Source organism: Cinclus cinclus, chromosome 1 (assembly GCF_963662255.1).
Source record: "Cinclus cinclus chromosome 1, bCinCin1.1, whole genome shotgun sequence".
NCBI lineage: Eukaryota > Metazoa > Chordata > Aves > Passeriformes > Cinclidae > Cinclus > Cinclus cinclus.
This window is the reverse complement of record NC_085046.1, coordinates 7,392,937-7,419,145: the sequence shown is the minus strand read 5'-3', so window position 1 is coordinate 7,419,145 and position 26,209 is coordinate 7,392,937.

Genomic DNA, 26,209 nt, shown 5'->3' with positions numbered 1-26,209 from the left:
TTTTCTTTAGGACCATTGTCATGGGAAGAGTTCTAGTACCACCTGCTGAATGCAGAAGAGGACCAAGGCATTTCCTCTGTGGTGAGATTCCTAATTTTTTCCATTTTAGAGCTATCAAGGCTTTTCACAGCCTGTTCCTTGTGCAAAGTTAGTGGAGACATGCTTGGGTCTGAATGGCATCCAATGGCATGTGATTTTATCTGATATTTTGGAGGTTGCAGCTGTAGCTTCGCCCTCCAGACCTGCAGCTCCTGCCAGACAGGGCTGGTAGGAGGAACAAGAAGGGTCTTCTCTAGGCTGAGAAGCAGCTCTGAGAAGAGGAGCTCTTTCCAAAAGGATTGTTACTGTCCATAGCTGAATTCCTGAACTCAAGACAGTGATGGGAGCTGGAAGGAGTGCTTCTGTGTATTTGGGATAGTGTAGAGTTAAACTCCAAAAAAACAAGGGGGGAGGGTCTTGTTCATGTTGTCACATGTTATGGCCTCTGAAGACCACTCATAAAAACCTTTCATGTCTCTTGTTTGCTTTTGTCTGAATTAAGAAAGAGGGAATTTGTAGTTTGGAAACTCAGAGATGTGGGAAACTGAGATGAACATACAAATGACAGTCTTTGACAAGGCTTCACCTTGGGGATTTACTTTAGAGACTGGAGGGGTTTTTTATGGTTTGCTTAGGTTGTTGTCTTTTTTTTTCCCACCCCCAGGCATTTAGTACATGCCGGCATGGCACGGAGCCATGGTTCAGTGGACAGCTTGGGATATTTTTGTGAGAAGCAACTCTCATGCAATTTTCAGTTGCATTTTATGTGTCGGTAGAAGAGCAGGTGTTGATTAACAGGAGAATTCAGTTTTGATGTCTTCCAGGCTTGTGCAGCCTTTCCACCTTCCATACACAGCTCAGCCCCCTGCAGCTCTCTCTGCAGAAAACCTCCAGGTCACTGTGACCCACACTTCCTCTTGGTGGCTGCACAAAGATCTCAGGAGCTGGGATGGACCAGCCTTAGCTCCCCAGGAGCTCCCACAGAGAGGTGTTTACCTTGCTGGGTGGAGGGAGCAGCAGCAGAAGGGGACAGTGGTGAATGCAGCGCTCTCAGCTGAGTGAGTCCCACAGCTGGGGAATGCAGGATGGGTGAGCCTTGCACTTCCTGGAAAAAGCAAAAAATGAAGGACTTGCTGGAAAAAATCAAGGAGCATCTGAGCTACCATGTTGCTGGACTGTCCTCCCTGGCCATGCCATGAATGTGATCCCCAGAATCTGGGTGTTTCTCTCCCTTTGCCACAGACTGCATGGCCAGAGCAAGGCTGTGCTCTGCCTGCTTTGCCTGAGGCATCACTCATCCCTTGGTTTCTACAGCAGGAAACTGAAACACTGCTTTTTTTACCCCATACTTACAGCATTTGATCCACATTTTTTCCCCAATTCTGTAAACTTTTGGACCTGATGAGTTCTTTTCTACATTTTATTTTTGCACTTGTGTGATTTTTGAGCTGTAACCCAGGCAACTTCTTCAGCTCTGAGAGCTTTTTGAGTGCCTAACTCTCTGCAGCATTGTCTGTGCTGCATCAGGGCTTTTGCAGGGCTGCAGCTCGTATTACCAAGTCTATGGGATGTGTGCACTTATGGAGCATACCTAGGACATTGTGGTCACAAACACAGTTTGGTTTCCATGGTTTATAGAGGGAGAGGCTGGCCTGGGTTATTATTCTGAATTTCCCCTTTGAAATTATAGAGATCTCTCTGGATCTCTACCTGTGAGTGCAAGTATGACAGTTCCTGATGCGTTTCAGTGGATGTTTATATTTGCTCTTCCATGGGTTGTCTGGATACTGGAGATGTGTCCCTTTCTTCTGCAAGTTGGTCTCTGTACAGGCATAGAGACATCATCTCCACACAGACTGCTCATTATCACAATATCTTTTTGGTTTCCTAAAACTCATCAGAAGGGATTTAAGAGGTTAAGAAAATCCATCTTGATGAAATCTGTACTAGTTGCTGGATATATTTCAGCTGAATGAGTTTCCTGCACAGCTGAACACACTGTGTGCTTTCTGACAGAGCTCGAGTGCCTGGCTCTCAGTCAGTACGTCATGGAATCATTAAGGTTGGAAAAGATGCAGTGTTAGCAAGCTGTGGGAGGAGATCCCAGCCAGGGTCCAGAACTGGCTTTTTTTTTTTTTTTTTTTTTTTTTTTGCAAGTCCCATAACATTTAGTGTTGCTTAAGTGCCAGATTTTGGAGTAGTGGCAGTGTGTTCTCTCCCAGCTGGAAAAAAATCTCACCTTAATACACATACAGAAAAGTTTCAGAGGCCAAAATGCAGCCTAAAATTCAAAAAGGAGAAATTATCTACTGCCAAAATTGATAAAAGTTTGTGAATACCTGTTGCAGTTCTGTAAAGTGCAGTACCTGTGTGCAGCATTACACTGGACTTAACCATCATGAACAACATGCAGGATATAAACATGGTCCGTGGCTCAAAACATTTTGTACTTTTGTACTGTTTTTTATTTTAAACCTTATTTTAAGTTGGTGCTTTGATTTTTGGCTTCTTGAGATAGTTATGAAGGGTGATTCTCGTACCCAGAGGGGGCTGTTGCTGGCACCTGAGAGTCAGGTGAGCTTGATATCCTGAGATCTGCCATGACAAAAGCCCAGAGACCAGGTGGTGAGCAGCTTCAAACCTCTACTTGGTGTGCTAGTTCATTAGATGAACCAAGGGTTTGAGGGAAACATCATTTAAAGTTGAATGGAAACACTGAAAAATGTCTGCAGAGAGGAGACAAATAACAGCTCCATTAACTTATTGGGGTTTTTATAATGAAGCTGAAGTAAGATTTGGAAATGCTATTTAGACCTGCAAGATACAAAGGTGACATTTTGAACACTGCAAAGCAGAGAAATTTGTCTCTCTACTTTACAAAATGAAGTGGAGATTTTCCCTGCCCATTCACTCTCCAGCCTCAATAGCTGATCACAAAACATTGCTGATCACAAAACATTGCCACCCCTTCCAACCCTGACACTGGAGCCAGTCCTGGTGCTGTGGGATGTGGTGGTGATTTATAATCCTGTGCACAGAGGTGGGGATTCTCAGCGTGGCCACGTGAAACAGAAACCTCACAATTCTCTGGCCTCTTCCTTCACCCCATCGAGTGCAAAAGCCACCTCCCCTGAGTGGCAGGAGGTGTGACAGGTTCAGGTGTCAACAGCAGTGGCACAGCCACCCTCAACCTTCTCTGAAGCACACAGGCTTTCAAAAGAAATATTTATGGGTTAGGATTCATTGGGGTTGCCTAGTAAAATGCCATCCAAATCCTCCAACTCCTTCCTCCACAAATTTCTTTTCTCTGTTGACCATCCAGCCCCTGTTTCCCTTATCTACACAACAGGTGCTGGGGCTGGTCTTCCAATAGGAAAGAGAGAGAAGGAAACCATTTAAAAGCAACCTAGGTGTAAAAACCACACCTTGGGCTTGTGTGATCAGAGGCTGCCAGGAAGGGAAGGGCTCTTCTTCATCACAGCAGTGTGGGAGGTCAGCTGGTCAAATACTTTGAAAGCTGATGGTTCCAGGAAGATCAAACAGAGTGAAAAATAACACTTACGGTTCTATTTTCAATTTTTTCACAAGTGTATGTGGGAAGGCTGTTTTGTGAAGGGCAGGAAATTAAATTTTCTATCCTTTGACCCTCCGTTTTGTGGATTTCTGCCAGTGAAGTGAGAACCATGGGAGTAACCATGCAAGGGAGTAACCATGATAGGTGTGACATGATGTCCCTGAGACTCCCAAACTCTGTATTTTGTGTAGTAATAGTGCTCTTAGCTTCAACCTGGGCAGGACAGAAAACTCCTTGCAGAAGTGATCTGGGTACTGTGAATTGAATTGTAAATGAAGTCAAACTTAGAATCATAGAATTGTTTAGGTTGGAAAAAAACCCTTTAAGATCATTGAGTCCAACCTCTAACTCAGCATTGCCAAGTTCACCACCACACCATGTCCCTAAGTGAGACATGTTCACATTTTTGGAACACTTCCAGGGTTGGTGACTCCACCACTGTCCTGAGCAGCCTGTTCCAATGCTTGACAACTTTCTTGGTGAAGAGATTTTTCCTAACTTCCAACTTAAACATCCTCTGGTGCAACTTGACACCATTTTCTCTCATCCTGTCACTTGTTACTTTGGGGATCCCGTGGGCAGTGTAAGATGGCAAACAGATCTCTTTTGCTGTGCAGGTGTTTCAGGAAGAATCACTGCAGAGGGGGTTGGGAACTTCACTGCTATGTCCATGGTTTTTGTGAGGAAAAAAACAAATCAGTTTTTGCCCAAGCATTTAAATTTTTGCTAGATATTCCCTTGCAGGACTCCTGATATCAAAAGAATCACCATGAGAAGTTCGAGTTGCTACAGCTGTTACAGATGTTACACTACAAAATACTACAGCTGTACCAAATACTGTCCCTTGCTGATTTCTGCTCACATCATTGCATTTTTCTTCTGGTGTCAGAGTGGCTGACGGAACCCAGTGGAAGAAGGCTGCTCAATAAAGGAATAAATCCAGGCAGGTTGTCAGAGATATGATGGACTTCTCTGGGGAGGAAAGCCAAGGCTGCCAGCACCGTGCACTGATGGTGGCAGTGGTACAGCACAGGCTGGGGGGTGGTTTTCTCTGAGGTGGATTAAACCTCTTTGGAAGTGAGATATTTAATCAGCACCTTTAATGCAAGGCAATGTTACAGATGAATAAGCTGGAGCTTGTGTTCATAAAAGCAAATGTGAAATTACTCAGGAGTGCCAGCAGTTTGGGAGGAGTTTTGCAGAGCATGGTACAGGAGGGAGTATGAGTGGGTGATGGGAAGCAATTCAGGTAGTAAAGAAAGCTCTAATGTCCCCTGCCATCCTGTGTGCCTCAGAGACTGGGCTTTGGGACCAAGTGCTGGCTGAACAGGAAGCAGTGAAGGTTTTTGTGGTTGCTGGTTCACTCCTACACTCAGCAAACTGTGCTCTGTGCATAAACGTGGCGACAACAGGGACTGTGCCTCTCCTTCTGCCTTGCACCCCATGCAGGACCCCTTAGTTATACACCATTTAAATAAAGAGAGGTATGGGTAAGACAGAAGTAGACAGCTTTTTAAGGAGAATTGTGAGCTATCCAAGGCAGAGCATGAAATAGAAAAGGTCACAAACTTGGACGTGGCTAAAAAGGATTTAAAGCCCAGAGATTTTGCCAAAGGAGGTTAAACCAGACCTCTGTCAAGATGAGTAATTTTTCCCTGAAACACCAAACATCTGGGCAGCATCTTTCCATGAACAGCAACTGCTGAATATCTGCACATGTTGGGAGGCCACCAGCAAATCTCACCTTTTGAAACAGCAAACCAGTTCAAAAGATGACACACAACCTGCTTTAGATACTTTCTTGTGAAACAGAGGAAAGTGTGGAAACATTGGCTAACCTGGGACTTGCTGGCAGATGTGCAGGGCAGCACAGAAAGCAAAAATGCATCATCAGAAAAGGACACAGTGTGAGCCAGGGGCTGGGCAGTGCAGTTGGGCCAGTTGATGTAATTCGCAGAGGTGTGACATTCACAGCAGTTCAGTGGGACTGGAGAAAACTTTGGGTTGGAAAGGACCTCCAGCAATTGGAAGTCAGGTCAGGTTTCCTTCAACTTCTCCCCACTCGTATTTGGATAATGCAGGATCTCCCAGAATTTGGAGGAAGCACAGCAAGAGGTGTTTCTATTTTCTTATTCTGACCTTTGGTAGAAAGAAAGAGGTTGGTAGAGTGTAAGCTCCCTGTGGAGCTGGGTTTAATATGCATGAGGAAAAAATTGACCCTCAGCTGCCTCATGACATTATGGGATTCTGAGTAAAAGTCATAAATCAAACCTGCAAGACCAGGGAAATAAGTGATTATGGGGAAAAAAATGAGGGAGGCAGTTTTGTTAACTGCAGGCACAATGGAAAAACTGGCAAGAAAAAAGGCTGCCACAAATATAAGACTACCCAGGATAAATTACAAATTTAATAAAAAACTGAAATTGCTCCTCCATTCTCTGAAAGATGAACACTGAACTGAAGGGGCTGATGGTGGTGGTAGAAATATCAACTCTCCACATCTCGTTTCCATCTATGTGAGTTAACAACAACAGGAATTTGGTTCCTTTCACAATCAGATGTATGGTGGGTCCCAGATGAGATGAGATGAGGTGACATGATCTGGGGAGGTCAGTGAACAGATCCAATGTGCAGCCACCTCTGTGGTGTCCACAGGTGATATGAGGGACAGGTCTACCACTCCAAAAGATCTGGGGATTCAACAAGGGCCCTGGCTCTGCAAAATGGTTGGACAAGTCTTCTCTGGGGATTTCATTCAAGCTATGAGAGATTTGAGATGTGCCCTGAAGGGTTTTTGTGGCACGTGCATTTTTGAGATGTGGCCTGGCTAGTTTGCAGGGAAGTTTTTTGCAGAAGAAGATGCAACAGCCTAAAGCTGCATTATGGGAAAAGAATATGTGTTTGGATCTGTCAGTATGTGAGGCAGGGCAGAGATCATGAACTAAGTATTGATTGTGGGTGGAATCAGGTTGGTGGGAAAAGAAATAGGGTAAGGATGAAGCTGAGCTCCCACTGTTACCATTAAACACTTGAAATGTTGTCCAGAATTTGCTAAGGATCCTCAGGTCCAAGAAACATTTTGATCAGAATATGGGAGACGCTCTTTGATGTTGATAAAACTTTGTTCATTACAAGTTGTACTTTGGCTCTGGTTCAGCCAAAAAAAAAATTATGCTGGGGGGAAGCAGATGGCATCAAACAAAATTAAGTAACTTTAAAGATTCTTAGCCATTAGCACAGACGTATAACCCCCTGGAGACTGTAGAACATTGGGTTTTGGCTTTTCTGTATTAAATTTTAAACATTGCAAGTAGAACTAAAACCAGAGGATGAGGGGAAACTGCCTTTGGAGCAGAACAAAGCCTGCAGTGCCTTGAAATGATTTGAGTCTGTGCCTTGTTCTTGGCACATTTGGGAAGCTCATGGAGATGCATAGCAAAGCATGCCTATTGAATTTCAAATACATATAAAGCACCTAAATCCTCTATTTATTCATTGAAAACATCTTCTACTTTTTCTGCATACTGAACCCTCTACAAAACCCATTTATAGAAACTCAAGTTGGAAGTAACTGGGTTTGCCTGTTGGATGCTTTGATGTGCAGGATTTGAGTGCTTTGGAGGGGATTGAATAAGTATCTCAACATGCAAAAACAGCACAGATATACCTGACAGGATCAACTGAGAGGCAATAGATATAGAGTGAGATTATTCAGTAGACAGATAACAGTGACACTAAGACAGTCACCGATACAATGGGTATAATCAAAAAGAATTCCCCAAAGTGGAGTTTTGAGCTTAAATGGTGGGTATTTTTTAAGTGATCACTGTCTGCTTGGTTTAACAAATGAGACTTTTATTCTGTTCATTGATTTTACACAGGCAGAGTTATAGGACAAGAGGGGATGGTTTTAAAACAAAAGAGAAGGGATTTAGATTAGATGTTCATAAGAAATTCCTCAGTCAGAGGGTGGTGAGGCCCTGGAACCACCAGATTTCCCAGGTAAATTGTGGATGCCCCATCCCTAGCAGTGTTCAAGACCAGGCTGGATGGGGCTCTGAGCATCCTGGTCCAGGGGAAGATGATCCTGCCCACAGCAGAGGTGTTGAAAATAGATGGTCTAGAGACCCAAGCCATTCTGTGATTCCACATTTTCATCTGTAATTGGCATTTTTTTGATCCTTCTCAAGCCATATATTGTGTTCCCAGCTCTTGAAATGTCCATGCTCTCTTGGGTGGGTTTGATTCTTGCACTGGGACAGATGCAAACATTCACAGCCAGAAGCATCCTCCATCCCTTCACTGGCTGTAAGTTTGAAATTTGGCTTGTTTTCCCAAATTAAACTTCGCTGCTTTTTAACGCCTTCTTCACTTCTTCGGAAACAGTTGAATTTGGAGCCCCAAGGTCTGGACAAAAACCCATCTGCACATCACCAGGCTGGTTTCTATTATTTACCAGTGTCAACAGCATGGAAGCCTGTTCTAAACCACAAAGTGAAGAGCTCCCACAGCAGCTGGGCAGTGCTGCATGGAAGTAGTACTGAGCATTACCATATATCTTGTTCTGAGGTTTATGTACTTTGCACTTCTTTCAAGGCAGCCCTCCTGTCAAAAAACACAGGTTTGGGGAATCAATCTGTGTTGAAAGAGCCATTCAGAAGAGAGGAGTTAAATGTTGCACCAGGTTTCTGAAGTGCTAGGAATATTCTCAGGCACTGCTTCATATGATAGGTTAAAGAAGGCATTATTTAAAGTATAGTTAGTTAAAATTATGGATGTTCAGCACTGTGAAATACCCCGAAGACAATCTTATCCAAGGTTTTTTTGCAAAAGCTTTTCACATAAGAGGCAGAGCCTGCCTTGATATCTTCAATAGCTGCTTTTAAATTGCCTGCAAACTGTGAACAAAGTGGAGACAGCATGTGAAAACCCACACATTCCTTACTACAGAGGACTTCGTGCCTTTTCTGTCAAAAGATAACTACTACTATGAGCAGTACTGAACAAGAAATCACAGCCCTGAAGCAAGCAGTGGGATACCAGGACAAGTAGAGTGCAATGTGTGGAGTGATCTCACTTTGTGACACCTATCCAAAATACTTCATGGGGACTGACTGAACCTGTTAAAGGGGCTGCTGTGGTGTACAGGGGCTATTTCATGTGCCTGGGGAGGTGGTCTCAGCAGTCCCTTCCTGCAGTGATACCTCTCATTCACCAGCTGGGCTAGAGGAGTGTGAGCAGTACAGACCCTTCCTGTGTGATGTGCCATTTGCAAACAGGAATTCAGCTCAGATGCGAGGGAAAGAAAAGGGAAAAAAGTACTTGATTTGCTTAGAGCTTGTGTATATGGGCTGAAAATATAGGAGCAAGCCAGTATGAAAACTCAGTTGCAGGTGTGTGCAGATTTCCTTGCTCTTAGAGCCAAGCAATACACACACCAAGGCTCCTTCCAGCTGAACCAGCCCTGGTTCTGCCTTCCTGCTGCTGCAGCAGGAGCTGCTGTATCCCAGGTTTTCCCTGGAGATCTACTTTGCAGAGCAGAAGGCAGAGCTGCCTGGCACATCCTCTGTGGATGTGGGAATAGCCAGACCCTGGCCCCATTGAGTTTGTGACACACAAACGTGTTGTACACCTTGTGTTTTCCCTGTGGGATGGAGGCAGAGGAGCTCTGAAGGAATTGCCTTCCTCTGAGAGCTCAGCCAAGGCACCACAAACAGCTTTGTGCTGTTCTTACTTTGCACATTTCTCACAGAAAGAGACATCATAAACGCGTTTAAAAAAAGATCACTCTTTAGGAGAATGGGTAGTGGGAATTGCTTCTGTCCCTCCTCAGGCAACAAATTTGATTGTTGCTGTGAGGAAGTTGCTTTGCAAAAGCAGAATGCAGTTGAGAAACACCAAACAACTTGAAAGGCAAAGAGGGGTCTCTGAAGGGCCTTTCCTACCTCTGCCAGCACTGGGGTTTGGGCTGAAAATGCCAGCACTGACAAACTACTCCTCTCCAGTTTGCACTGCTTGGTCATGTTTGTATTAAAACTGATTTGTTAGCCCATTTTTATTTTTTTTTTTTTTTTTAAAAAAACCAACATTTGTGACCTGAATCAGATAAAATCCCAGCAAATGTTATGGCCCCAGAATTTCTGGCGTGTGCTGGGAATTGCTGCTATGAAAAGGCAAAGCAGCAGTCTCTGCATGTCAGGACACTTTACAAGCAGGGGGAGTCCCATTCCCAGGCAGTCCTGTAAGGAACAGGCTGGCTGAGAACAAATCATGGGCTATGTTTGCCCATGTGCTGGTCCTAAGGACAGCACCAAGGGCATGGCACCTACAGATCTCCAGTCCCACTGCCTGACCCTTTCAGGGCTCACCAGTTTGAAGGACATTGTTAAAGGCTTTGTCCAAATTCCTCTTAAACACTGACAGGCTGGGGGAGCTGAGCATCTCTTTAACAGCCTGTTCCACTATTCAGGCACCCTCTCAGCACAGAAATGTTTCCTAACATCAGATCTATTGCACTTCCAGAACTAAAGGCCACACCTTTCACAGGAGAGTAAGGTATGAACCGATGTCCTCTGTCCTGCACCAGAGATACTCTGCCCCTCATTCCTTTTCATCCCCTTCATCCTCTGCAGATTCTGCAGGCTCTAATTAATGCACTTGAATAACTCCAAGGCTGCTGCTCTCCTCATGGGGACCTGGAGATAGCCTTGCTATTTGTCTAAAGCATTACAATGGTGGTCTGAAAGTTCATATTAAGAAAGGAAAAAGAAGAAATAGAGATTTTGAAATGTTCCTTAGCTCCACTACTGCTCCATTACTGTCTCAGGGTGCTGAGGAGCAGGTCTGTAACAGCATCCACCCAACCCAGACTGACTTTCAAAAGTAACTTCTCTGACTAATCAACTAAATAATTTGGTACTTTAATTTCAATCTAGTTAGCAGCATTCTACACCTCAAATGGTTGTTTATTGCTGTTAATTTTAGAGCATGATAATTCAAGAAAGAAGAAATTTTTACCATTAATAACTACTACTTTAAGGCAAAGTCATCTGAAATATACTCTGGAATATCTCTTTTTCTGAAATCTGTTGTGGATTTAGAATGCATTACAAATGAGTTCACCTGGAGACAAAATAATTGCAAGAGTACTGAGAAAGATGGTGTAGACAGGATCTCCTAAATGGAAAGCTCTTCCTGATGAAGATTTTATATTGGAACAGGAAAGGAGACTTGGAGACCCAGACTAAAACAGCAACTCCCTGCTTAACTGAAGAAAAGCATTCTTTTTGTAGATATAGTGTAAAAATAAGAGACTTCTTAATATCTGATGTCTCTATTTTCATTGATGCTTCTTAGGCATCACTGATCACTTTATATCTGCAGTATAGAAGAAAAATGCAATTGGAAATGCCAAGAAATGATGTTCAAGATACTTAATTATTTGTAAAAGTAATTAGAAATCTATAGTTGGTCTGATTTAGGTCTGATAATGTGAATGCTGCTGGATATTTCCAGATAGGCCTGTGAATCTGTAAAGCTCTTTCTTCTTCAGGGACAGTCTGGGAACATAGCACACATCCATCTTAACTTTTTCCCTCATTTAAACAAAAAGCCCATTTCAGATCAAGGTACTTGCTTGCTTGCACATAAAATTCAGCTTCTGATTCCTTTACTGTGTGTGTAACTTACCTAATGTCTGATGAATGAAATATTTATAATTTTTGTCTCTTTTCTAACTGGTGATGGTTTCCAGCAGTCTGAACCAGCCATGCAGACCCTGCATGCAGATAAAATTATGGCCACCTGCCAGATCTCCAGGCACATTCCCAGCATCCAGACAGGCCCATGACCAAACCATGGCAAGGTGAGGGTCAGCCTGGGATAATAGCCATGGTTGGAGAGGAAGCTGCAGATCCTGTGTCCCTCACTGAGACCCTGACCAGGGAAAAGCTGAGGGTTTCCAAATGCAGACACCTCAGGGATGTGTCTCCAAAAACCCCTCATTTTTCCTGGTGTTGTCCAGATTTATCTTTAAGGCCACACTTGCTGCTTCTTCCTCAGGAGAGTCACTCTTCCAAAGAATAGTGGAAGGAATTGCTACTTTTTCCAAAACTTCATTTTTCCTCTCTCATTAGCTTCATCTTTAGCCCATTTCTTAGTGCAGCTTATGACTTCATGACCAAAAAGACCCAGAGCTGGGGAGGTCCAGGAGCATCTCAGCAACACCTCCTTAGATGTGAATTCAGTGCTGGTATCAGGAAGCAGTTAAAGAGGAGAAGAGGTGGTCCCTGTTACCTCAGTAGATAGTTTCTCTCTTTATTTTTTTGATTTTTTTTTTGGAGGGGGGTAAATCAGTGAGTTGACCTGCCAGTTTTCATCCATATCCCAGGTACTTACTGACTCTGTCAGGGCACCTCGTCTTAATCCAACCATCCTTTGGGTAATTTGTGGGAAATGCAGCCAAGGCTCAGTGATTAATTGTTCTAAATGGAGAGCAAGCTGTAAACAAGTTTCCTTGGCTCCTGTTCTGCAGTGAGCATCCCCAAATCTTTGAATTGGATTTTTTTTCTGGCAATTTTCTTAGCCACAGCTAAATTTTGGCAGCAATCTGCATTCTGACAACTGGATTTAGATCAGTATCACTTCTGTAACTTTCCTACCAGGATGAGGAATGGTTCATAGACCAAGGAAGGTTTGCTCTGGGCCTTGAAGTGATGTTCCAAGGGTGGGTGAGATCCTGACAATCTTCAGGTCTTTAATACCAGGCTCAAGCACTGCCCAAATACAAATATTGGTGTAATGTGAGTTTTTTTCCTCCTGCCATTAACATGCCTCTGGACACTTTTTGCACTCACTGCAGTTTTCTCAGTGCCTATCATCAACCATTTGGATCAAGAGAGTGGTTTACTGTGGGTTTTTTTTTGGATTAGCAGGCTGGGAGTCTGAGGCTGCATTAATGTTAATGTCAGCATCTCAGATTTTGGCTTCAGGGCAGTCATTTCTAAACCGGAGAAAGAGGAAGGACTGAAGAATTTGAGGTAGCTAAATTCAGAACTCAAACAGAAGCTGGAGAAATAATCCCAGATCTCCAAGTGATTATTGGCATCATAGCACAAGGTGTCCTCTTATTATAATTTCTGTAAGTTTCCCACCCTTGTTTTGTTGATCATCCTCAGGCCTTCTACTTCTTCTGGTCAGAGTCTTTCAGAAAAAAACCCAGATTTTTGCTTCCAGTTAATGGTAATCTGCTTGGTTAGCTCTTGCCACAGTTAATAGCTTTAGAAAAATTTAGCTTCTTTGTCTGTGGTTGAATTTCACTTTGGTCTCTGCTGAGGAGGTTTAAAGTGTCCATGTGAGAGAGGAAACAGGAGGATGCAAAAGCAGGCATGGGAGAAGCTCTGACCCATGGTTTCCTACAGGAAAGTGATGGCAAGAGCCTCATGATGCTCCACAGTGTTCCTCAAGGAGGTGATTTCTTTCCTGTTCCCCCTTCATCTCTGGACATGCAAACATAGCTTCCAAATCACAGCACAGCAGTGAATCAAGCATTTAAACCCAGATCTTACAGCTTGACAACAATCGTGGGAGACACACCAGGGAGGACAATACAGGTACCCAGGAGGCAGGAAATGTGTTGCTCTATGGTGCTACACGTGAGCATTACTTGCTGGGATGAAATTGTGAGTTTAGTGGTTTCACTTTGTATAATTCAAGGAGATGTAAATAGTTCAACCCTACCACAACAGCACATGTGCTGTGACTTGTCTCCAGACCAAGACTTCAGCTTGTTTCCCACTGAAACCCAGCCCAGAGCAGCAACAAAGATAAACTCAGCACTGAACTCTGAACTCAGAACCTTAACTAAAACAACTGCAAATTCACTTGACCTCTCAAAATATTCTCCCAAGAAAATCTCTTTTCATGAGCCTGCTCACTTATGGTGACTTTCTTTCCCACTCAGCCCAAAGGTGATGTCCTGAAGGTTCTTGCACAAGCAATGTCCACAGTTCTTTTACCTGCTGCAAAGCTGCTCTGCCCTGACTGCCCACACAGGGCTGTTTTCCTGTCCCAGCATTTTTCCAGTTGAACTTACAAAATGGCAGGAGATTTTTTTTTTTGTACCTATATCTCTGATATCTGGAGAATGTTTTGAGATCTCAGAGAAATTTAATAAAAAAATCAATTGAACATTGCCTTTCTAAGATGCTTTGAAAATACAAGCCCATGTGTTCAGGTCCCTCTAAATTCTGTCTTTTGTTGCTTTTTGAAAATGTGAATACTGAGCTCAAAACAACTTTCTAGTGCTCCTGTCACTGCTGCCCATATTTATTTTCTGCTCAGAAACCAGAAGACCATTCCATGAGCTCTGACTACATTTTTGTGACTCTTCACAGCAGAGCATTTTGTGGTGTGCAGCCAAGAGCTGATTTCAAGAGAGTCTGGTGCAGCACCTGACCAAAGCTCTCACCTCTCCTCCACCCTTCACCATGACCATATTGCAGGGCTACCTACAGAGCTGTGCCCACTCCCAATGTATTTATGGGTCCAAAACAAATGTTTCCTGGCTTGGATGAGGAGCTCCTATGTCTCTAAGCAGTAAGGTGCCCTGGCACTTGGACTCACTCACTCCGTGTCTGCTGTTTCTTTCTGAATTGTGAGTAGGACCAGGTTTCACCAGGGTGAGTGTCCAAGCTGGGATCATCCACTGACAAGTTATTTGCATCCCACTAAGCCACCACTCCCCTCCCTGGGATGGATTCAGTGCCCTCCTCTGTGTTTCAAGTGGAAAATCTTGTCAACCCTTACAACTTCCCTCTTTCTTCTGCCCACTCCCACCTTTTGCCATTTTTCCCCATTTCAAAAGGCTTTGGGGATGAGTGAGTTCCAAAAGAATATATACAATAAAATGTGGAATGATGACCCCAGTGCAGCCCACAGAGTAGGAGTGTGGGACCAAGCCACGTTCAGAGCTCTTCTTGTTTTGGTGCTTTTTTTCCCAGCCAAACAGTGCTTCCCGTGCAGATGAGCAACACAGCTACCATGCAAAAATTGCCTTCAGAAATACAAAAGGTCATCTGACAAGTGAGTCAAAAGAGGACAATTCATATTCTATAAGACTGCAAAGCTTGCTGGAGAATCACTTCCAAAGCACAGGACAGAAAATATCCTGCAAGAGTGACCCTGCCCTGTAACCAAGACATCACTGCTTATTGTCAGTGTGTGCACAGAGGGCCGACTGGGACCCTTGGGCAGCAGGAACTCACCACTTCCATCATTATGTGGTGCTGCTGTGCCCCTTCCCTGCTGGTGCGACTCAGAGACAGGTCTGGGGCAGCACCGAGGGCAGGTTACAGCACCGTGAGTGCTGGAGAGGGGTTCCTGGCTCTCCCATCCTGGAAACCTGGGCTGCAAATGCCAAGAGTGTTTTGTTCTCCAGCACTGCCAGTCCCGCCCGCTCACCAGAAACTGTCTGCCCTGAGACCTCTTCCTTCTCAGCCTTTCTTTCATCTTGCACCTCCCACAAATCCTTTTGGAATCTGCAGCAGGGGAGCAGCAAAAAACCCAAGCTGGGATCCCAGCCCTTCGGAGGGAAGGATTTTACTACAGGTAGTAAAAGATAAAGGGTGGGGGGTGTGAGCACAGATCAAAGGCAAGATCCACGCTGCCTGTCTGCATGCCTTGGGCATCTATCTGCAATGCTTAAACATGGACTGGAGCCTGGGATTTTCTGGGGTGTCCATGTCTGGCTCAGCAGCAGTGGAAAGGAGCTCAGGGGAGCAGCCCAGGTCAATGGCCAGAGGGGAACAGCAAAACCTTCTGAAGAGCAAGTTGAGTCCAGAAACCTGGCACTTGAAGTTACATATAAATATTTTATGTATTAACCTCATGGAAAGTGAGAAACAACCTCTCCTCTCTTTTCTTGCAACAGCATTCCCTTGCAAGTGCCCTCAGCAGCAGCTCAGCGGGAATGGGGACAGGGATGAGCCAAGGCCAGGTGGGTCAGGGTTGGGGTGGGGACTCATATGGAGCTTTGGACAGGCAAAAGCAGGGCAACACCATGAGAATAGCACCAACCCAAAGGACAGTGCCATGCTTTCAGACCACAATATGGACAATAAGATGGTCCTTGCCCAAGCCAGGCATTTTCTACCTTCTTGCAGTAGAGAATTGCTTGGGAATAACCTGACAATAACTAAGAAACACAAAGTGTTGCCAGTAGAACAACACTTATCTGGATGGTGATCTCTTGCTATTTGCCAGAACAATTTTGAAAAACCAAATAAGAATGACATGGGATGTGCTTAAAACTTATTAATTACAGGTATGTTTTGAAGCACACAAAGTTTTCAAAGCATTTCAAGCAAATACAAAGCATTTCAAGCTCCTACCCATGAGCCAGGTGCATCCATGTTTCACTTCTGGAGCACATTCTCAAAATTCAGCTGGCAAATCCAACATCCATTTCCACTGAATATTGAAGGACTAAAAAGCAGTGGCTCTGCCGTCTTTAGGGTAGGTGCTTTTGACGTGAAACTCTGGGTTAGAAGTTCAGCCTGATGCTTTGTCTCCAGGATTGAAAATATGTGTCATGCCTTGCAGTTGCCAGCTTTTGGTGTGTAACACCCAACTGCAAAGTGATTTCCTGTGGAGACCACAGGAGCCAACACTTGAAAAGGCATCAGTATTTCTGCCTTTGGACATTCATGTTCTTATTTACAAAGAATGGCCAGTAGTCAAAGAAACAGTGTTTCAACATGTTAAAAAACCATACATTTCCCCATTTTCTGGTAATGTAGCTGTAGTAGATCTGCTATTGTGCACGGATTTTATGAACCAGCTCCAAGGAGGAATTTGGGTAACAAGATATTGGGCTAAAGAAGAAAGTGTCACTGTGCTCTTTCTCATCTCGCCAAATAAAAAGAAACCCACATAATTATTTCCTGAGCTTTTCTCAGAACTGTGGTTTATGTCATCTAACTCTCATCTCAAATGAAGAGATGCTTGTATTTCCCAGACTCTCTCACTAACAGGTATGTGGAGTGTTTTCACACCCATGATGTGCTGGATTATTCTCAAGTGATAACCCCTGTTCACTCACCTGGGTTCTGCTTCTTTGCAAAGCCCATTTTAACTGTCTCAAGCAGAAGCACCAAGCAACAAGAGCAACAAAGGGCTGCCAAAAATTCTTCCTATTGACCAGCTCTTCCCTCAATTACAGGAGCCAGTATGAGACCCACACAACGGTGAACAAAGGTGCCCCACAGCTGCCAGGGACATGGGGCTGCCTCCTTGGCAGTGTGTGGGGGTGGTTGGACATTTTTGATCCCCACGAGGCATGTAGAGGAAGAGGAGTCTGAGTACAGAGCAGCAAACTGGAAGCTTGTCACCTCCCCAGACAGATGAGCCTTACGGCACAAAGTGCAGAGATGTGCTGCCACATCAGCCACAGCTGAATGTCACTGTCTGTCACCTCCACTCTCCTGACTTCTCTCTAATCCTCAGACCACTGTCTTTCCCCTGAAATGCCAGTCAAATGAGTGATTGGAGGAGAGGTGTTTAAGTTGTAGGCAAAACTCCTCGTTCTTCACTAGCTTCCCCCCGGCGAGTTAGACACACACATAACACACCCACACATCACCAAACAATTCCACGCAACTCACACAGTTGTTTTTTGCTTTTTTTTCTAAAGGAAGAAAAAGAAGGAGGAAAAAGATGCTATTACATGCCTCACTACTTTAAAATACTTGTGAGACATGTAGCTACAAGAATTCTCCTGATGATCCCTCAAGGCAGTAAGAAAAGGGAGACAATAACATTTTTTTCTCTATTTAAAAAGAAATACAGAAATTTTTTTCATTAATTCCTAGAACACTGTAAGTCAGAGTGCAGACTACATCCCTGCCTCCCACATGCAATCAGACACAGGAACAATACACTTCATTTAATTGCAGGAGAGGATATGAATGTGAAGAGATAAAGCTGTCTGTCACATTGCAGTCCAAACGAATGAAGCACCTGAAAGATTTTCTGTCCTGTTCATCCAAAGCTAAAGACTATTCAAAAAGATCCAGTGGTGCCCAGTGACAAGGTCAGAGACAATGGGGGCAAATGAAACACAGGTGTTCCTCTGAACATCAGGAAACATGTTCTTGTTGAGGGTGCCTGAGCACTTACACAGGTTGCCCAGGGCAGGTTGTGGAGTCTCCATCCTTGGAGACACCCAGAAGCCACCTGGACATGGTCTTGGGTAACCAGCTCTAGGTGGCCCTGCTGAGCAGGAGGGTGAACCAGGTGACTTCCACTCAACTTCAGCCACTCCGTGAACTCTTGGTTCCATTTCTTAACTCTGTCTGTAGCAGTCTCTGTCTATAACATCAACCCTTCATGCAAAATGGTCAATAAAATAGCACTCGTTCCTGAAGGATCAGAGGGATTACCAAAACATTCTGCTAATCTCCTCCAGGAAGAGCTCAGGAAATGTTTTATCCCCTCAATCACATATAATAGATGCAATAGAAAAATTGAACAAGCTATCAGAATTTTCCTTAGTGAAAATTAGTTTACCTTTGATTCAACTTTCCATTTATCTATGATCAGAGGGAGGTTTTAGTACTTAACATTTTGCTGCAACAGGTTGCCTTCACACATTCATTCAGTATTTCTAGTGAAGAGCAAAATAACCAAAAAACAGCTAAAATGGTGGATGCAGTGTGACCATGTCCACATACCCAGAGGCTTTGAAAACCTGGCTGGATGGGGCACAGTGGAAGGTGGTGAAAGGAGCTTGGAACTAGATGATCCTTAAGGTCTCTTCCAACCCAAACCATCCTATGATTCTGTGATTCTAAAAAGAAATGCATGAGTGGTTTTGTGTATGTTTTGCAGGAAAAATGTTTGTTTGTGTTGATATTTTTCAGTGTGTGGGGGCTGATTGTTGTGCCCAAAGAGAACATGTTTCCTTGGTATATTTAGGTATGCAGTGCTGTATTCTTGGTTGGAAAACTCAGAGCAATTAATCTGGGAAATTGCTGTGTGTGTGTGTGTGTGTGTTCCCTCATGTCTCCTGTGCTGCTCAGCTTGGAGGGCAAAGGACAAAAAAAGGCTCCCGTACTCACCTGTGCCTATAAAGTCTCCTAAGGACATTTATGCATAGAAAAGTTGCATCCCAGCCCCATAAAATAAACAGTCATTATTCGCAAATAACATCACCCTAAAATCTGGGTAATTCTGGTTTTCGTGTGTTTCTGCTGAAGACACAGAGTCAGGCTGGGTAGCTGGGTCTTTGTGAGGAGTAGGAGTGTTAGAGGGTGCAAAGTTGAATAAAGAAAAGAGTCTGGAAATGTGCAGTGCTAATTCTACTCTGAGGCATCTCCAAATTCAGGGCAATCAGAAGAGGCAGAGGAAGGAGGCCAGTGGATTTCACAGAATCACAGAATATGCTGAGCTGGAAGGGACCCACAAGGATCATCAAGTCCAGCTCTCAGCCTCACAAAGAACCTTGGAAGAGTCACACCACGTGCCTGGGAGTATTGTCCAAACTCTTCTTGAACTCTGTCAGGCTTGTGACCACTGGTGTGGTTTAGGGGGTTTTTATAGCAGCTGTGCATGGTAAGCAAGAAAGAAGTTTTCAACTTACAAGGGGCTGTATGAAGCTCAGCATCCAAATGCTGAGCAACATAAACACGCTGCTCATTTTGCTCAGTATTGAGACATCTCACAAAGCTGGAGGGAACTTGCTCAGCAATAGAGTGCATTTTTCCTTTCCTTCCACTGTCAGCACTAAGGTTTGCATTATCCAGGTTGTGAGAAGTTACACAGTGGTTCGTGTCATTATGGAAATACACCATAAGATAAATATAAACAAAAAATACTGAACTCAAAATAAAGCATGGGCATGAGACACAGGAAAATATAATTATTTCATTATATTTATCTAAATCACTTTGCTGCAAATTGTTGGCTTTTTTTTTTATGTATTTTTTATTATTTTGCTGCTATAACTATGAATTGTATCCACTTTTATGTATAAAGAAAACGTGGGCTTGTGGGACCATGAACAAACTTGTTACAGCTAAGAGTGTACTTGTTACCTGCTTGCTAAGAGTTTAACCTGAAAACATGTTTGAGACCTGGTGGGGGCTTGTAGCCACTGCTGCTTGAATGCTAGCCAGCATGTTTGGGCTTGCTTGGATTTGTACCCCAGCACAGTAAGCATGACACAGCCCAACAAGAAACTGCCCATAGAAGGGACAGTGACCAGGGGTGTTCGTGGAGTGAGGACTCCCCACATCCCCAGCGCTGCTTGTCCATTCCTTATCAATCAATTAATAAATTGCCTTATTGATTAACCTACCTGATTGTGGTACGTAATTTGTAACAAGGTAATTTAGGTGCTTCATTACCATTGTGATAATTGATAAAAGATTAGTGTTAATCATAAAAGTATTAGGGTTTGTATAAACCAGAATACTAAAGTCTGAAGTGAAGCATGGACATTAGATGGAGGAAAATAGATGATTAAATCATTCTGTCTTAAATCCCCCTGTTATGAATATTATGTTTTCTAAATAAGTTTTATCTACTACCAGGTTGCGAAATGAGACTTTCTGATAATCCGATGGATTTTGCAAAATCAGACTTCCTGCCTTTGTTTGATCAATGCTGCCTATCTACACAGCCATCCCAACTTTTGCTGGTTTTTGTCTACCAAGACCAGATGGTTATCTATGAGACTGACTATTGCCCAGAGACTTTACAGATGTTTATTCGACCACCACTGCTTACCTGGCAAAGTTAAAATTGACAACAAGAGCCCATATTATAAAAAGGAGCTGCAAACCCAGGTTCAATGGAGCGTGGAGCGGACGGTGACCCCTCACATTCCCCAGTGCTGCTTGCTCCGTCTAGATCAAATAAAGCAATCTAAATTTTGCTAAATATTGAGACTTTCCCCCCCTCATTTAGAACACCATTTAAATAACAATTTTTAAAAAGTCTCTAAGTATCCTGTCATCTCTCAGGACTACATCTGGGAACAACAAAAGGGCTGTTGCTCCGTTTCCCCCGGCACGGCAGCTGGCAGAAGAAGGTGAGCATCAGCCAGCCGGTGTCTCCCTGCCCTGCGGATCCGAGCACTCAGCTGGCGTCCTGCACAACACACCGGTGTCACCACGGAGGAGCGAGGAGCTGAGTGGCCCAGATGGTGCTTTTTGCCCTGCTGTGAGGAGCAGTCACCTCACTGTGCTGCTGCCAAGGCTGGCGCTGGGGCGAGCACAGTGCTCTGTCTGTGCCCCCCAGCTCTGGCTGCTCCGGTGGCCCCCGGTTCCTGTCCAGGGTACCGAGCCAGGGCTCTCTCCTGATGCTCTCTCCTGGTGGCTCTCTCCTGGTGGCTCACTCCTGATGGCTCTCTCCTGATGGCTCTCTCCTGGTGGCTCTCTCCTGGTGGCCCTCTCCTGATGCTCTCTCCTGGTGGCTCTCTCCTGGTGGCTCTCTCCTGGTGGCTCTCTCCTCACCCTTCTGCTGTTCCTACAGAGCCACCTCCCGTCTCCACGGCTGGCTCTGGGCTTGTGCAGGAGCACAGGGGCAGGTATGAGCTGGGCTGGAAGCAGAGTGCTCTCCATCCCCTCCGTGTCCCCGGGCACGGGTGGCCTCGATGGCTGGGGGAGTGCAAGCCCCGCCCTAAGGATGGGGCTCCTGGAGAAATTAGCACCTCTCTCATTAACAGCATGGAGAGACCTGGGCTGAGACAATTCCCTTTTCCACGGCATCCCCCTCAGAGAGTATCACTTCTACTTTATGGTTTTGAAATGCCCAAGCCCACTGCCATTTCGGAGGGATAACAGTGCAGCCCAGCAGCATTTTGTCACCCCGTCTGATCTGGGGTTTCATGGCTGATTCAGCTTATCAGGCGATCACCTTCCCCATGGGCCTTTGAGGAGCAGCCCTGGGGCTGGGGACACCACCACGGCTCTACAGAGGGAAATAGGCTCCACCAAGCCACGGAAGAATTCCTCAGGGCATCTCCAAGAGCAAGAAGGGAGCCAGCAGAAGTGGTGTGGAGTGGGAGCTGCTGCTCAGCTGGGGCTGCCAGACAGAAGGATGAGGAACAGGGGTCTGACAAACAGCCCAGATGCTCCACACCAGACACACCATGTCCACATCCAGTGTACCCTGAAGGCCAGGTGACCAGGGAGGGGTAGGAAGTGCTGCCTTGCACCTCATGCTGGGGAATCCAGGACACAAGCACTGCAGGACAGTCACCTGTGGAATCACCAGTGGAAGGTGCTGTACTGCATACACAGTGGGTGGGTACGTGGTGTCTTGGAGATGTGTGAGTAACAGTGGTGGAGAAGCTGATCTGATGAGCAGCAGGAGATTTGCTATCAAATTTCATTCAGAAGTTATTTGCTATGTTCTGCATGCAAGCACTGGCCAATTTGATGGTTTCAGAAAGAATTTATAGGGTTTATACTACTTACAGTGTTCTCCAGGTACCCTAAATGCTTATTTTAATAAGAAATAGCCCTGATACTCATTTTGGTTGGCAACTATTAACAGCTTATAAAGTAGCCCGAGGGCTTTAATCAGAGTAATGTGCTCTGAAATACCCTGTAAGGCTGAGGTTTGTGCTGCAAAGCTGTGGGAAGCACAGGAGCGTGGCTTCATGCTGCATCACCCCTCCTCAGCATCTACCTGCCTCCTTTTAAAGTCTCAGAAAAGCTTAATTACTTAATACCATGGGTTCTCCATTTCTTTTTCCATTCAAATTCTGGATATTGAGTAACCCCTTGGGCCAGAAAGTATGCTTGCACTTCACATCTGCTGTCTGTTTAATATTCACCCCAGCACTGTGATGGGCAGTTGGAAGTTCCAAGATGCACGGCAGGAGCATCCTGCCTTAATGCACCTGGAAACTTTGGCATCAGGTGAGCAGCTGAAGAGAGAAAAAAACCATCACAGAACTGCAGCTCCCGGGCAATTGTGCGAGAGGCTCCATATGCTCTGGTGCTCACTGAAAGAGCCATTTGGCAACGCACCAAAATTATTTCTCCTCCCTCCTCAAAGGCAGGTCTCCACTCAAAATGTGAAAATACATGACCATGGGTTCTGCTTTTCTCCTCTAAAGCCTGCCTGACAGCAGCACGGGTAGCTTGTGGGGCAGAATACCAGGCTGGTAGTGGATCTAGAAGGTGATCACATTAATTTTTGCCATGGTATATGTGACACAAGCTCTTTTGGGTTGGAAACAGCCCTGTTTAGTCCAGCTGTGCCATGCCAGGGAGATATTGCAGAAACAGCAGCCTGACTAATGTGTGAACAGTTTCTTGATAGCCAGAGCTCCAGAACAGCACTACAGGGGAGCAGTAAAAAAGTAGGATATGTGATGGACCTTAGTAAGGTGAACCTGACTGGGCATAGTTTAAGCTTTAGGACTGTCCAACCAGGTGTCTTGTGAAGAACCAGGTGATCCAAACATTGAATCAGGCAAGAAGAAGCAGATCTTGGGGTTCTGTGGCACCTCAGCTATTGGCTTGGCATTTTGAGCCCAGAGACAAAGTTCTTCACCAACAGAGATGCTAATTTTGAAAGGCTGTCCTCTGCTGTACCAGCAACTGAGGGTGGTGAGACCCATCCTTAACCACAGTTTGGGGATTGAAAGGCACAAGGAAGAAGAACTGACCTCATCCCTGAACTGATGAAAAATGCAATGTTTCAGTCCAACACTTGCACAGACTCAGGACCTGGTGAGCAGCAGGCAGTTTGGAATGATACAGAGGTGTCCAGTGGGAAGGGACTGATCTGGAGTGGGTATCTCAGAGTGGATATCTCAGTCATGTGGACTTTGTGTCCTCTCCCAGGAGGGCAGTCAGGGCTGGGGATCTTTTTTTCCTGCAATTAGAGATGCAATGGAAGGTTTTTTACTCCTGTCTTTCTCCTTCCTGCAGAGATGACCAGACACATGGTAGTGGCTGCCTGGCCATGTTTGGCCTCACCAGAAGCAAGGTGGGGACTAGAGCAGAATTAGGAATTGTTTTGCTGGGAGTGGCTCCAGCAGAAAACTAAGGAGAGGGTATAGCTCCAGTTTTATCTTTCCCCATCCTAGTTCCTATCAGAGAGCACTGATGGGGCAGTGCCTGCTCCAGGGACAACCCCTGGAGCTGCATCCAGCTCTCTTTGGTCCCATCCACCATCAGCAGCAGGGCTTCAGCATTGCAGAAGCTGCTGTTCTCACTGCTGAAATGGATAAACAGAGAACAACAGTGCACTGGGGGATCCAGGGAAAGGGCCCATCTACCTTGCTTTTGAGGATGATTAGGGACAGTATTTGACTTGGCTAGCATGAATGGCAATGCTGAGGCTGACTGCCTGGCAGCAGCAAGGAGGAGCAAAAAGAAAACAAACTGAAATTTAAGCCTCTCCTCCAGTGACCAGAATAAAACCCACAGCTGGACACAGCCCATGAACAGGCAAGAAATAAGCCTGCTTGTTCCTGAAATGCTGAAAAGTCCCATATGTTCAGCTCCTGATGCACCCCATCACAGCCTTGTCTCTCCTCCTGCAACCAGGGCCCCATCCCGCTGCTCCTGGACACGTGCCTTTCCCTCATGCCAGGCTGAAATGCTCCCAACCAGTTTTCATCCTTGTTTCTCGGTCGAAGTGACCTTATTTTCTGTATTTACAGCTTTCCCAGTCCATAAGTCATTAGCAATTATTGGACAGTTTGAACCTCATATTGATTTCTTCTTCAATTTTTAATGGAGGCATTGAATATTGTCAAGTCAGAGTTCATTATTAAGTGAACTTTATATCACCATCAGCAATGAACTATGTGCTGCAATCAGAAACATCAATGGGATTTATTTTAATTATATTTATTTCCTGCAATTTTTTTATTCTCCGTGTCCTTTATCAGCTCTCCCACTTTTTTGCCAAGGATCAATTTCAAGCTGTAAATCAGTAACAGCAATTATCTTAAGAAATACTTGGCTCTCCAAATTTGCCTTTTTAAAATACTGGCACAGCTCCAGCTCTCTTCCAGTCTTTTGCAACTTCCTCAGCACCTTGGTGTAACTAAAAATAACGAGGATTTAAAGAAGACCTCTTTGGACATGTGTTAAATTTGAAGAAATGCTGGCAATGTCATGTTTCCACGCCAGGATACATCACAGTAGGGATGCTAATTTTGTCATAGATGTTTCACCCCACCACTCTTACATGAAGCATTCATGGTGCCTGTATCATGTTCACCATGACTTTGTTGGAGTTCCCAGGGGGATGCTCTAAGAAGGGGTCTAAGAGTAAAACATGATGAACAAAGCAGCTCAAACCACTGCCTTGCAAAAATCACTTTGACACTTTGTCAGTCGCACCTCACCACTGATCGCTGGAAGGAACAGTCATTAATTACCTTTGTCAGGTGAAATTTCTTTCATTAGCTGCAACCTTACTTCCAGGAAACTCCCACGTTCAGCTGCTGCTGACAGTCCAAAGGACACATCTCCTAGCAGTAATTTTTATGAAAAGCCCTGGAAAATTACCAGGGGATGGAGTGATGCGTGGCTCCCCTCTGGCTGCATAGGGCTGGTGCATGTCCTGGAGTCACCTGCCTGCACTGAGAAGAGAGCCCAGCAGGCTGGGGAAGGTGGCTAGCCAGTCTGTCATGCAATCCATGAGCGTTCTTCAATGACCTTTTCTTTCTTCCCTAAAAAGTAAAAGAAACTCGGAGCAGACTGCCTAGAGAGCTGCTGCTCCTTGAACCTTGACAGCACGCGCTCAGCATCGCGAGGAGACGCTCAGCAGCACCTGGAATTCAGCACACGCTGTCCTCACTACCGAGCTCCCATACAGATGTTCATTGGGTTGTCAGGGCATTGAGAGGGAATTAAATTAATTGTAAGTGGGAGCAGGTTAGTTAAATCTATTCTGGAAGTATTATATAGCCATTAAATTGCGTGCAAAACTCAATAATAATGGGTAATAACGTTCTTCCTAGGAATTAAATAGAAGTTCAATTTATAATGCTGCTCGGCATTCAAACCAGAGAGTTCCACCTTCCTGGTACATGATAAACATTTAGTAATTAATCCTCACAAAGCCTCGGTGAGGCAGATCTCTTCACACCACTGATTCTGTGTATAAATGGGAACATGAAGGTACAAGATGCCTCCTTTGAAGCTGCAGTTGCCGATGTCTTCAAACATGATTTGCATCTCTGGGAGCCCACTCAGCATCTGTGTTTGAATAATGAGAGGTCTGTAAAAAGCCTCAGAGGCTGGATAAGATGTCCAGGTCTCTTTGGGCCACTTCCTTGTGCTGAGATCATTGTGGAATGTTTCAGTATGATTCTACAGTGCAACCTCCAGAATAATGATATTTTCCCTGCCTGGTCATATTGCATTGCAGGAATGATCTTAAGAAGAAAAGCCCACAGTGCTAGGTCTCAAGAATGAGCTGCACGAATTGGCCAGAACAAAAGCTGCTAATTTTGTCAAGATTTGAAAGAACAAATCTTACGACCAACTGGAAGCTTTTTTTTTTCAGAAAATGATTGTATCAGATGTGACCTGTCAAATAAATGTGAGTGTAATTTACACC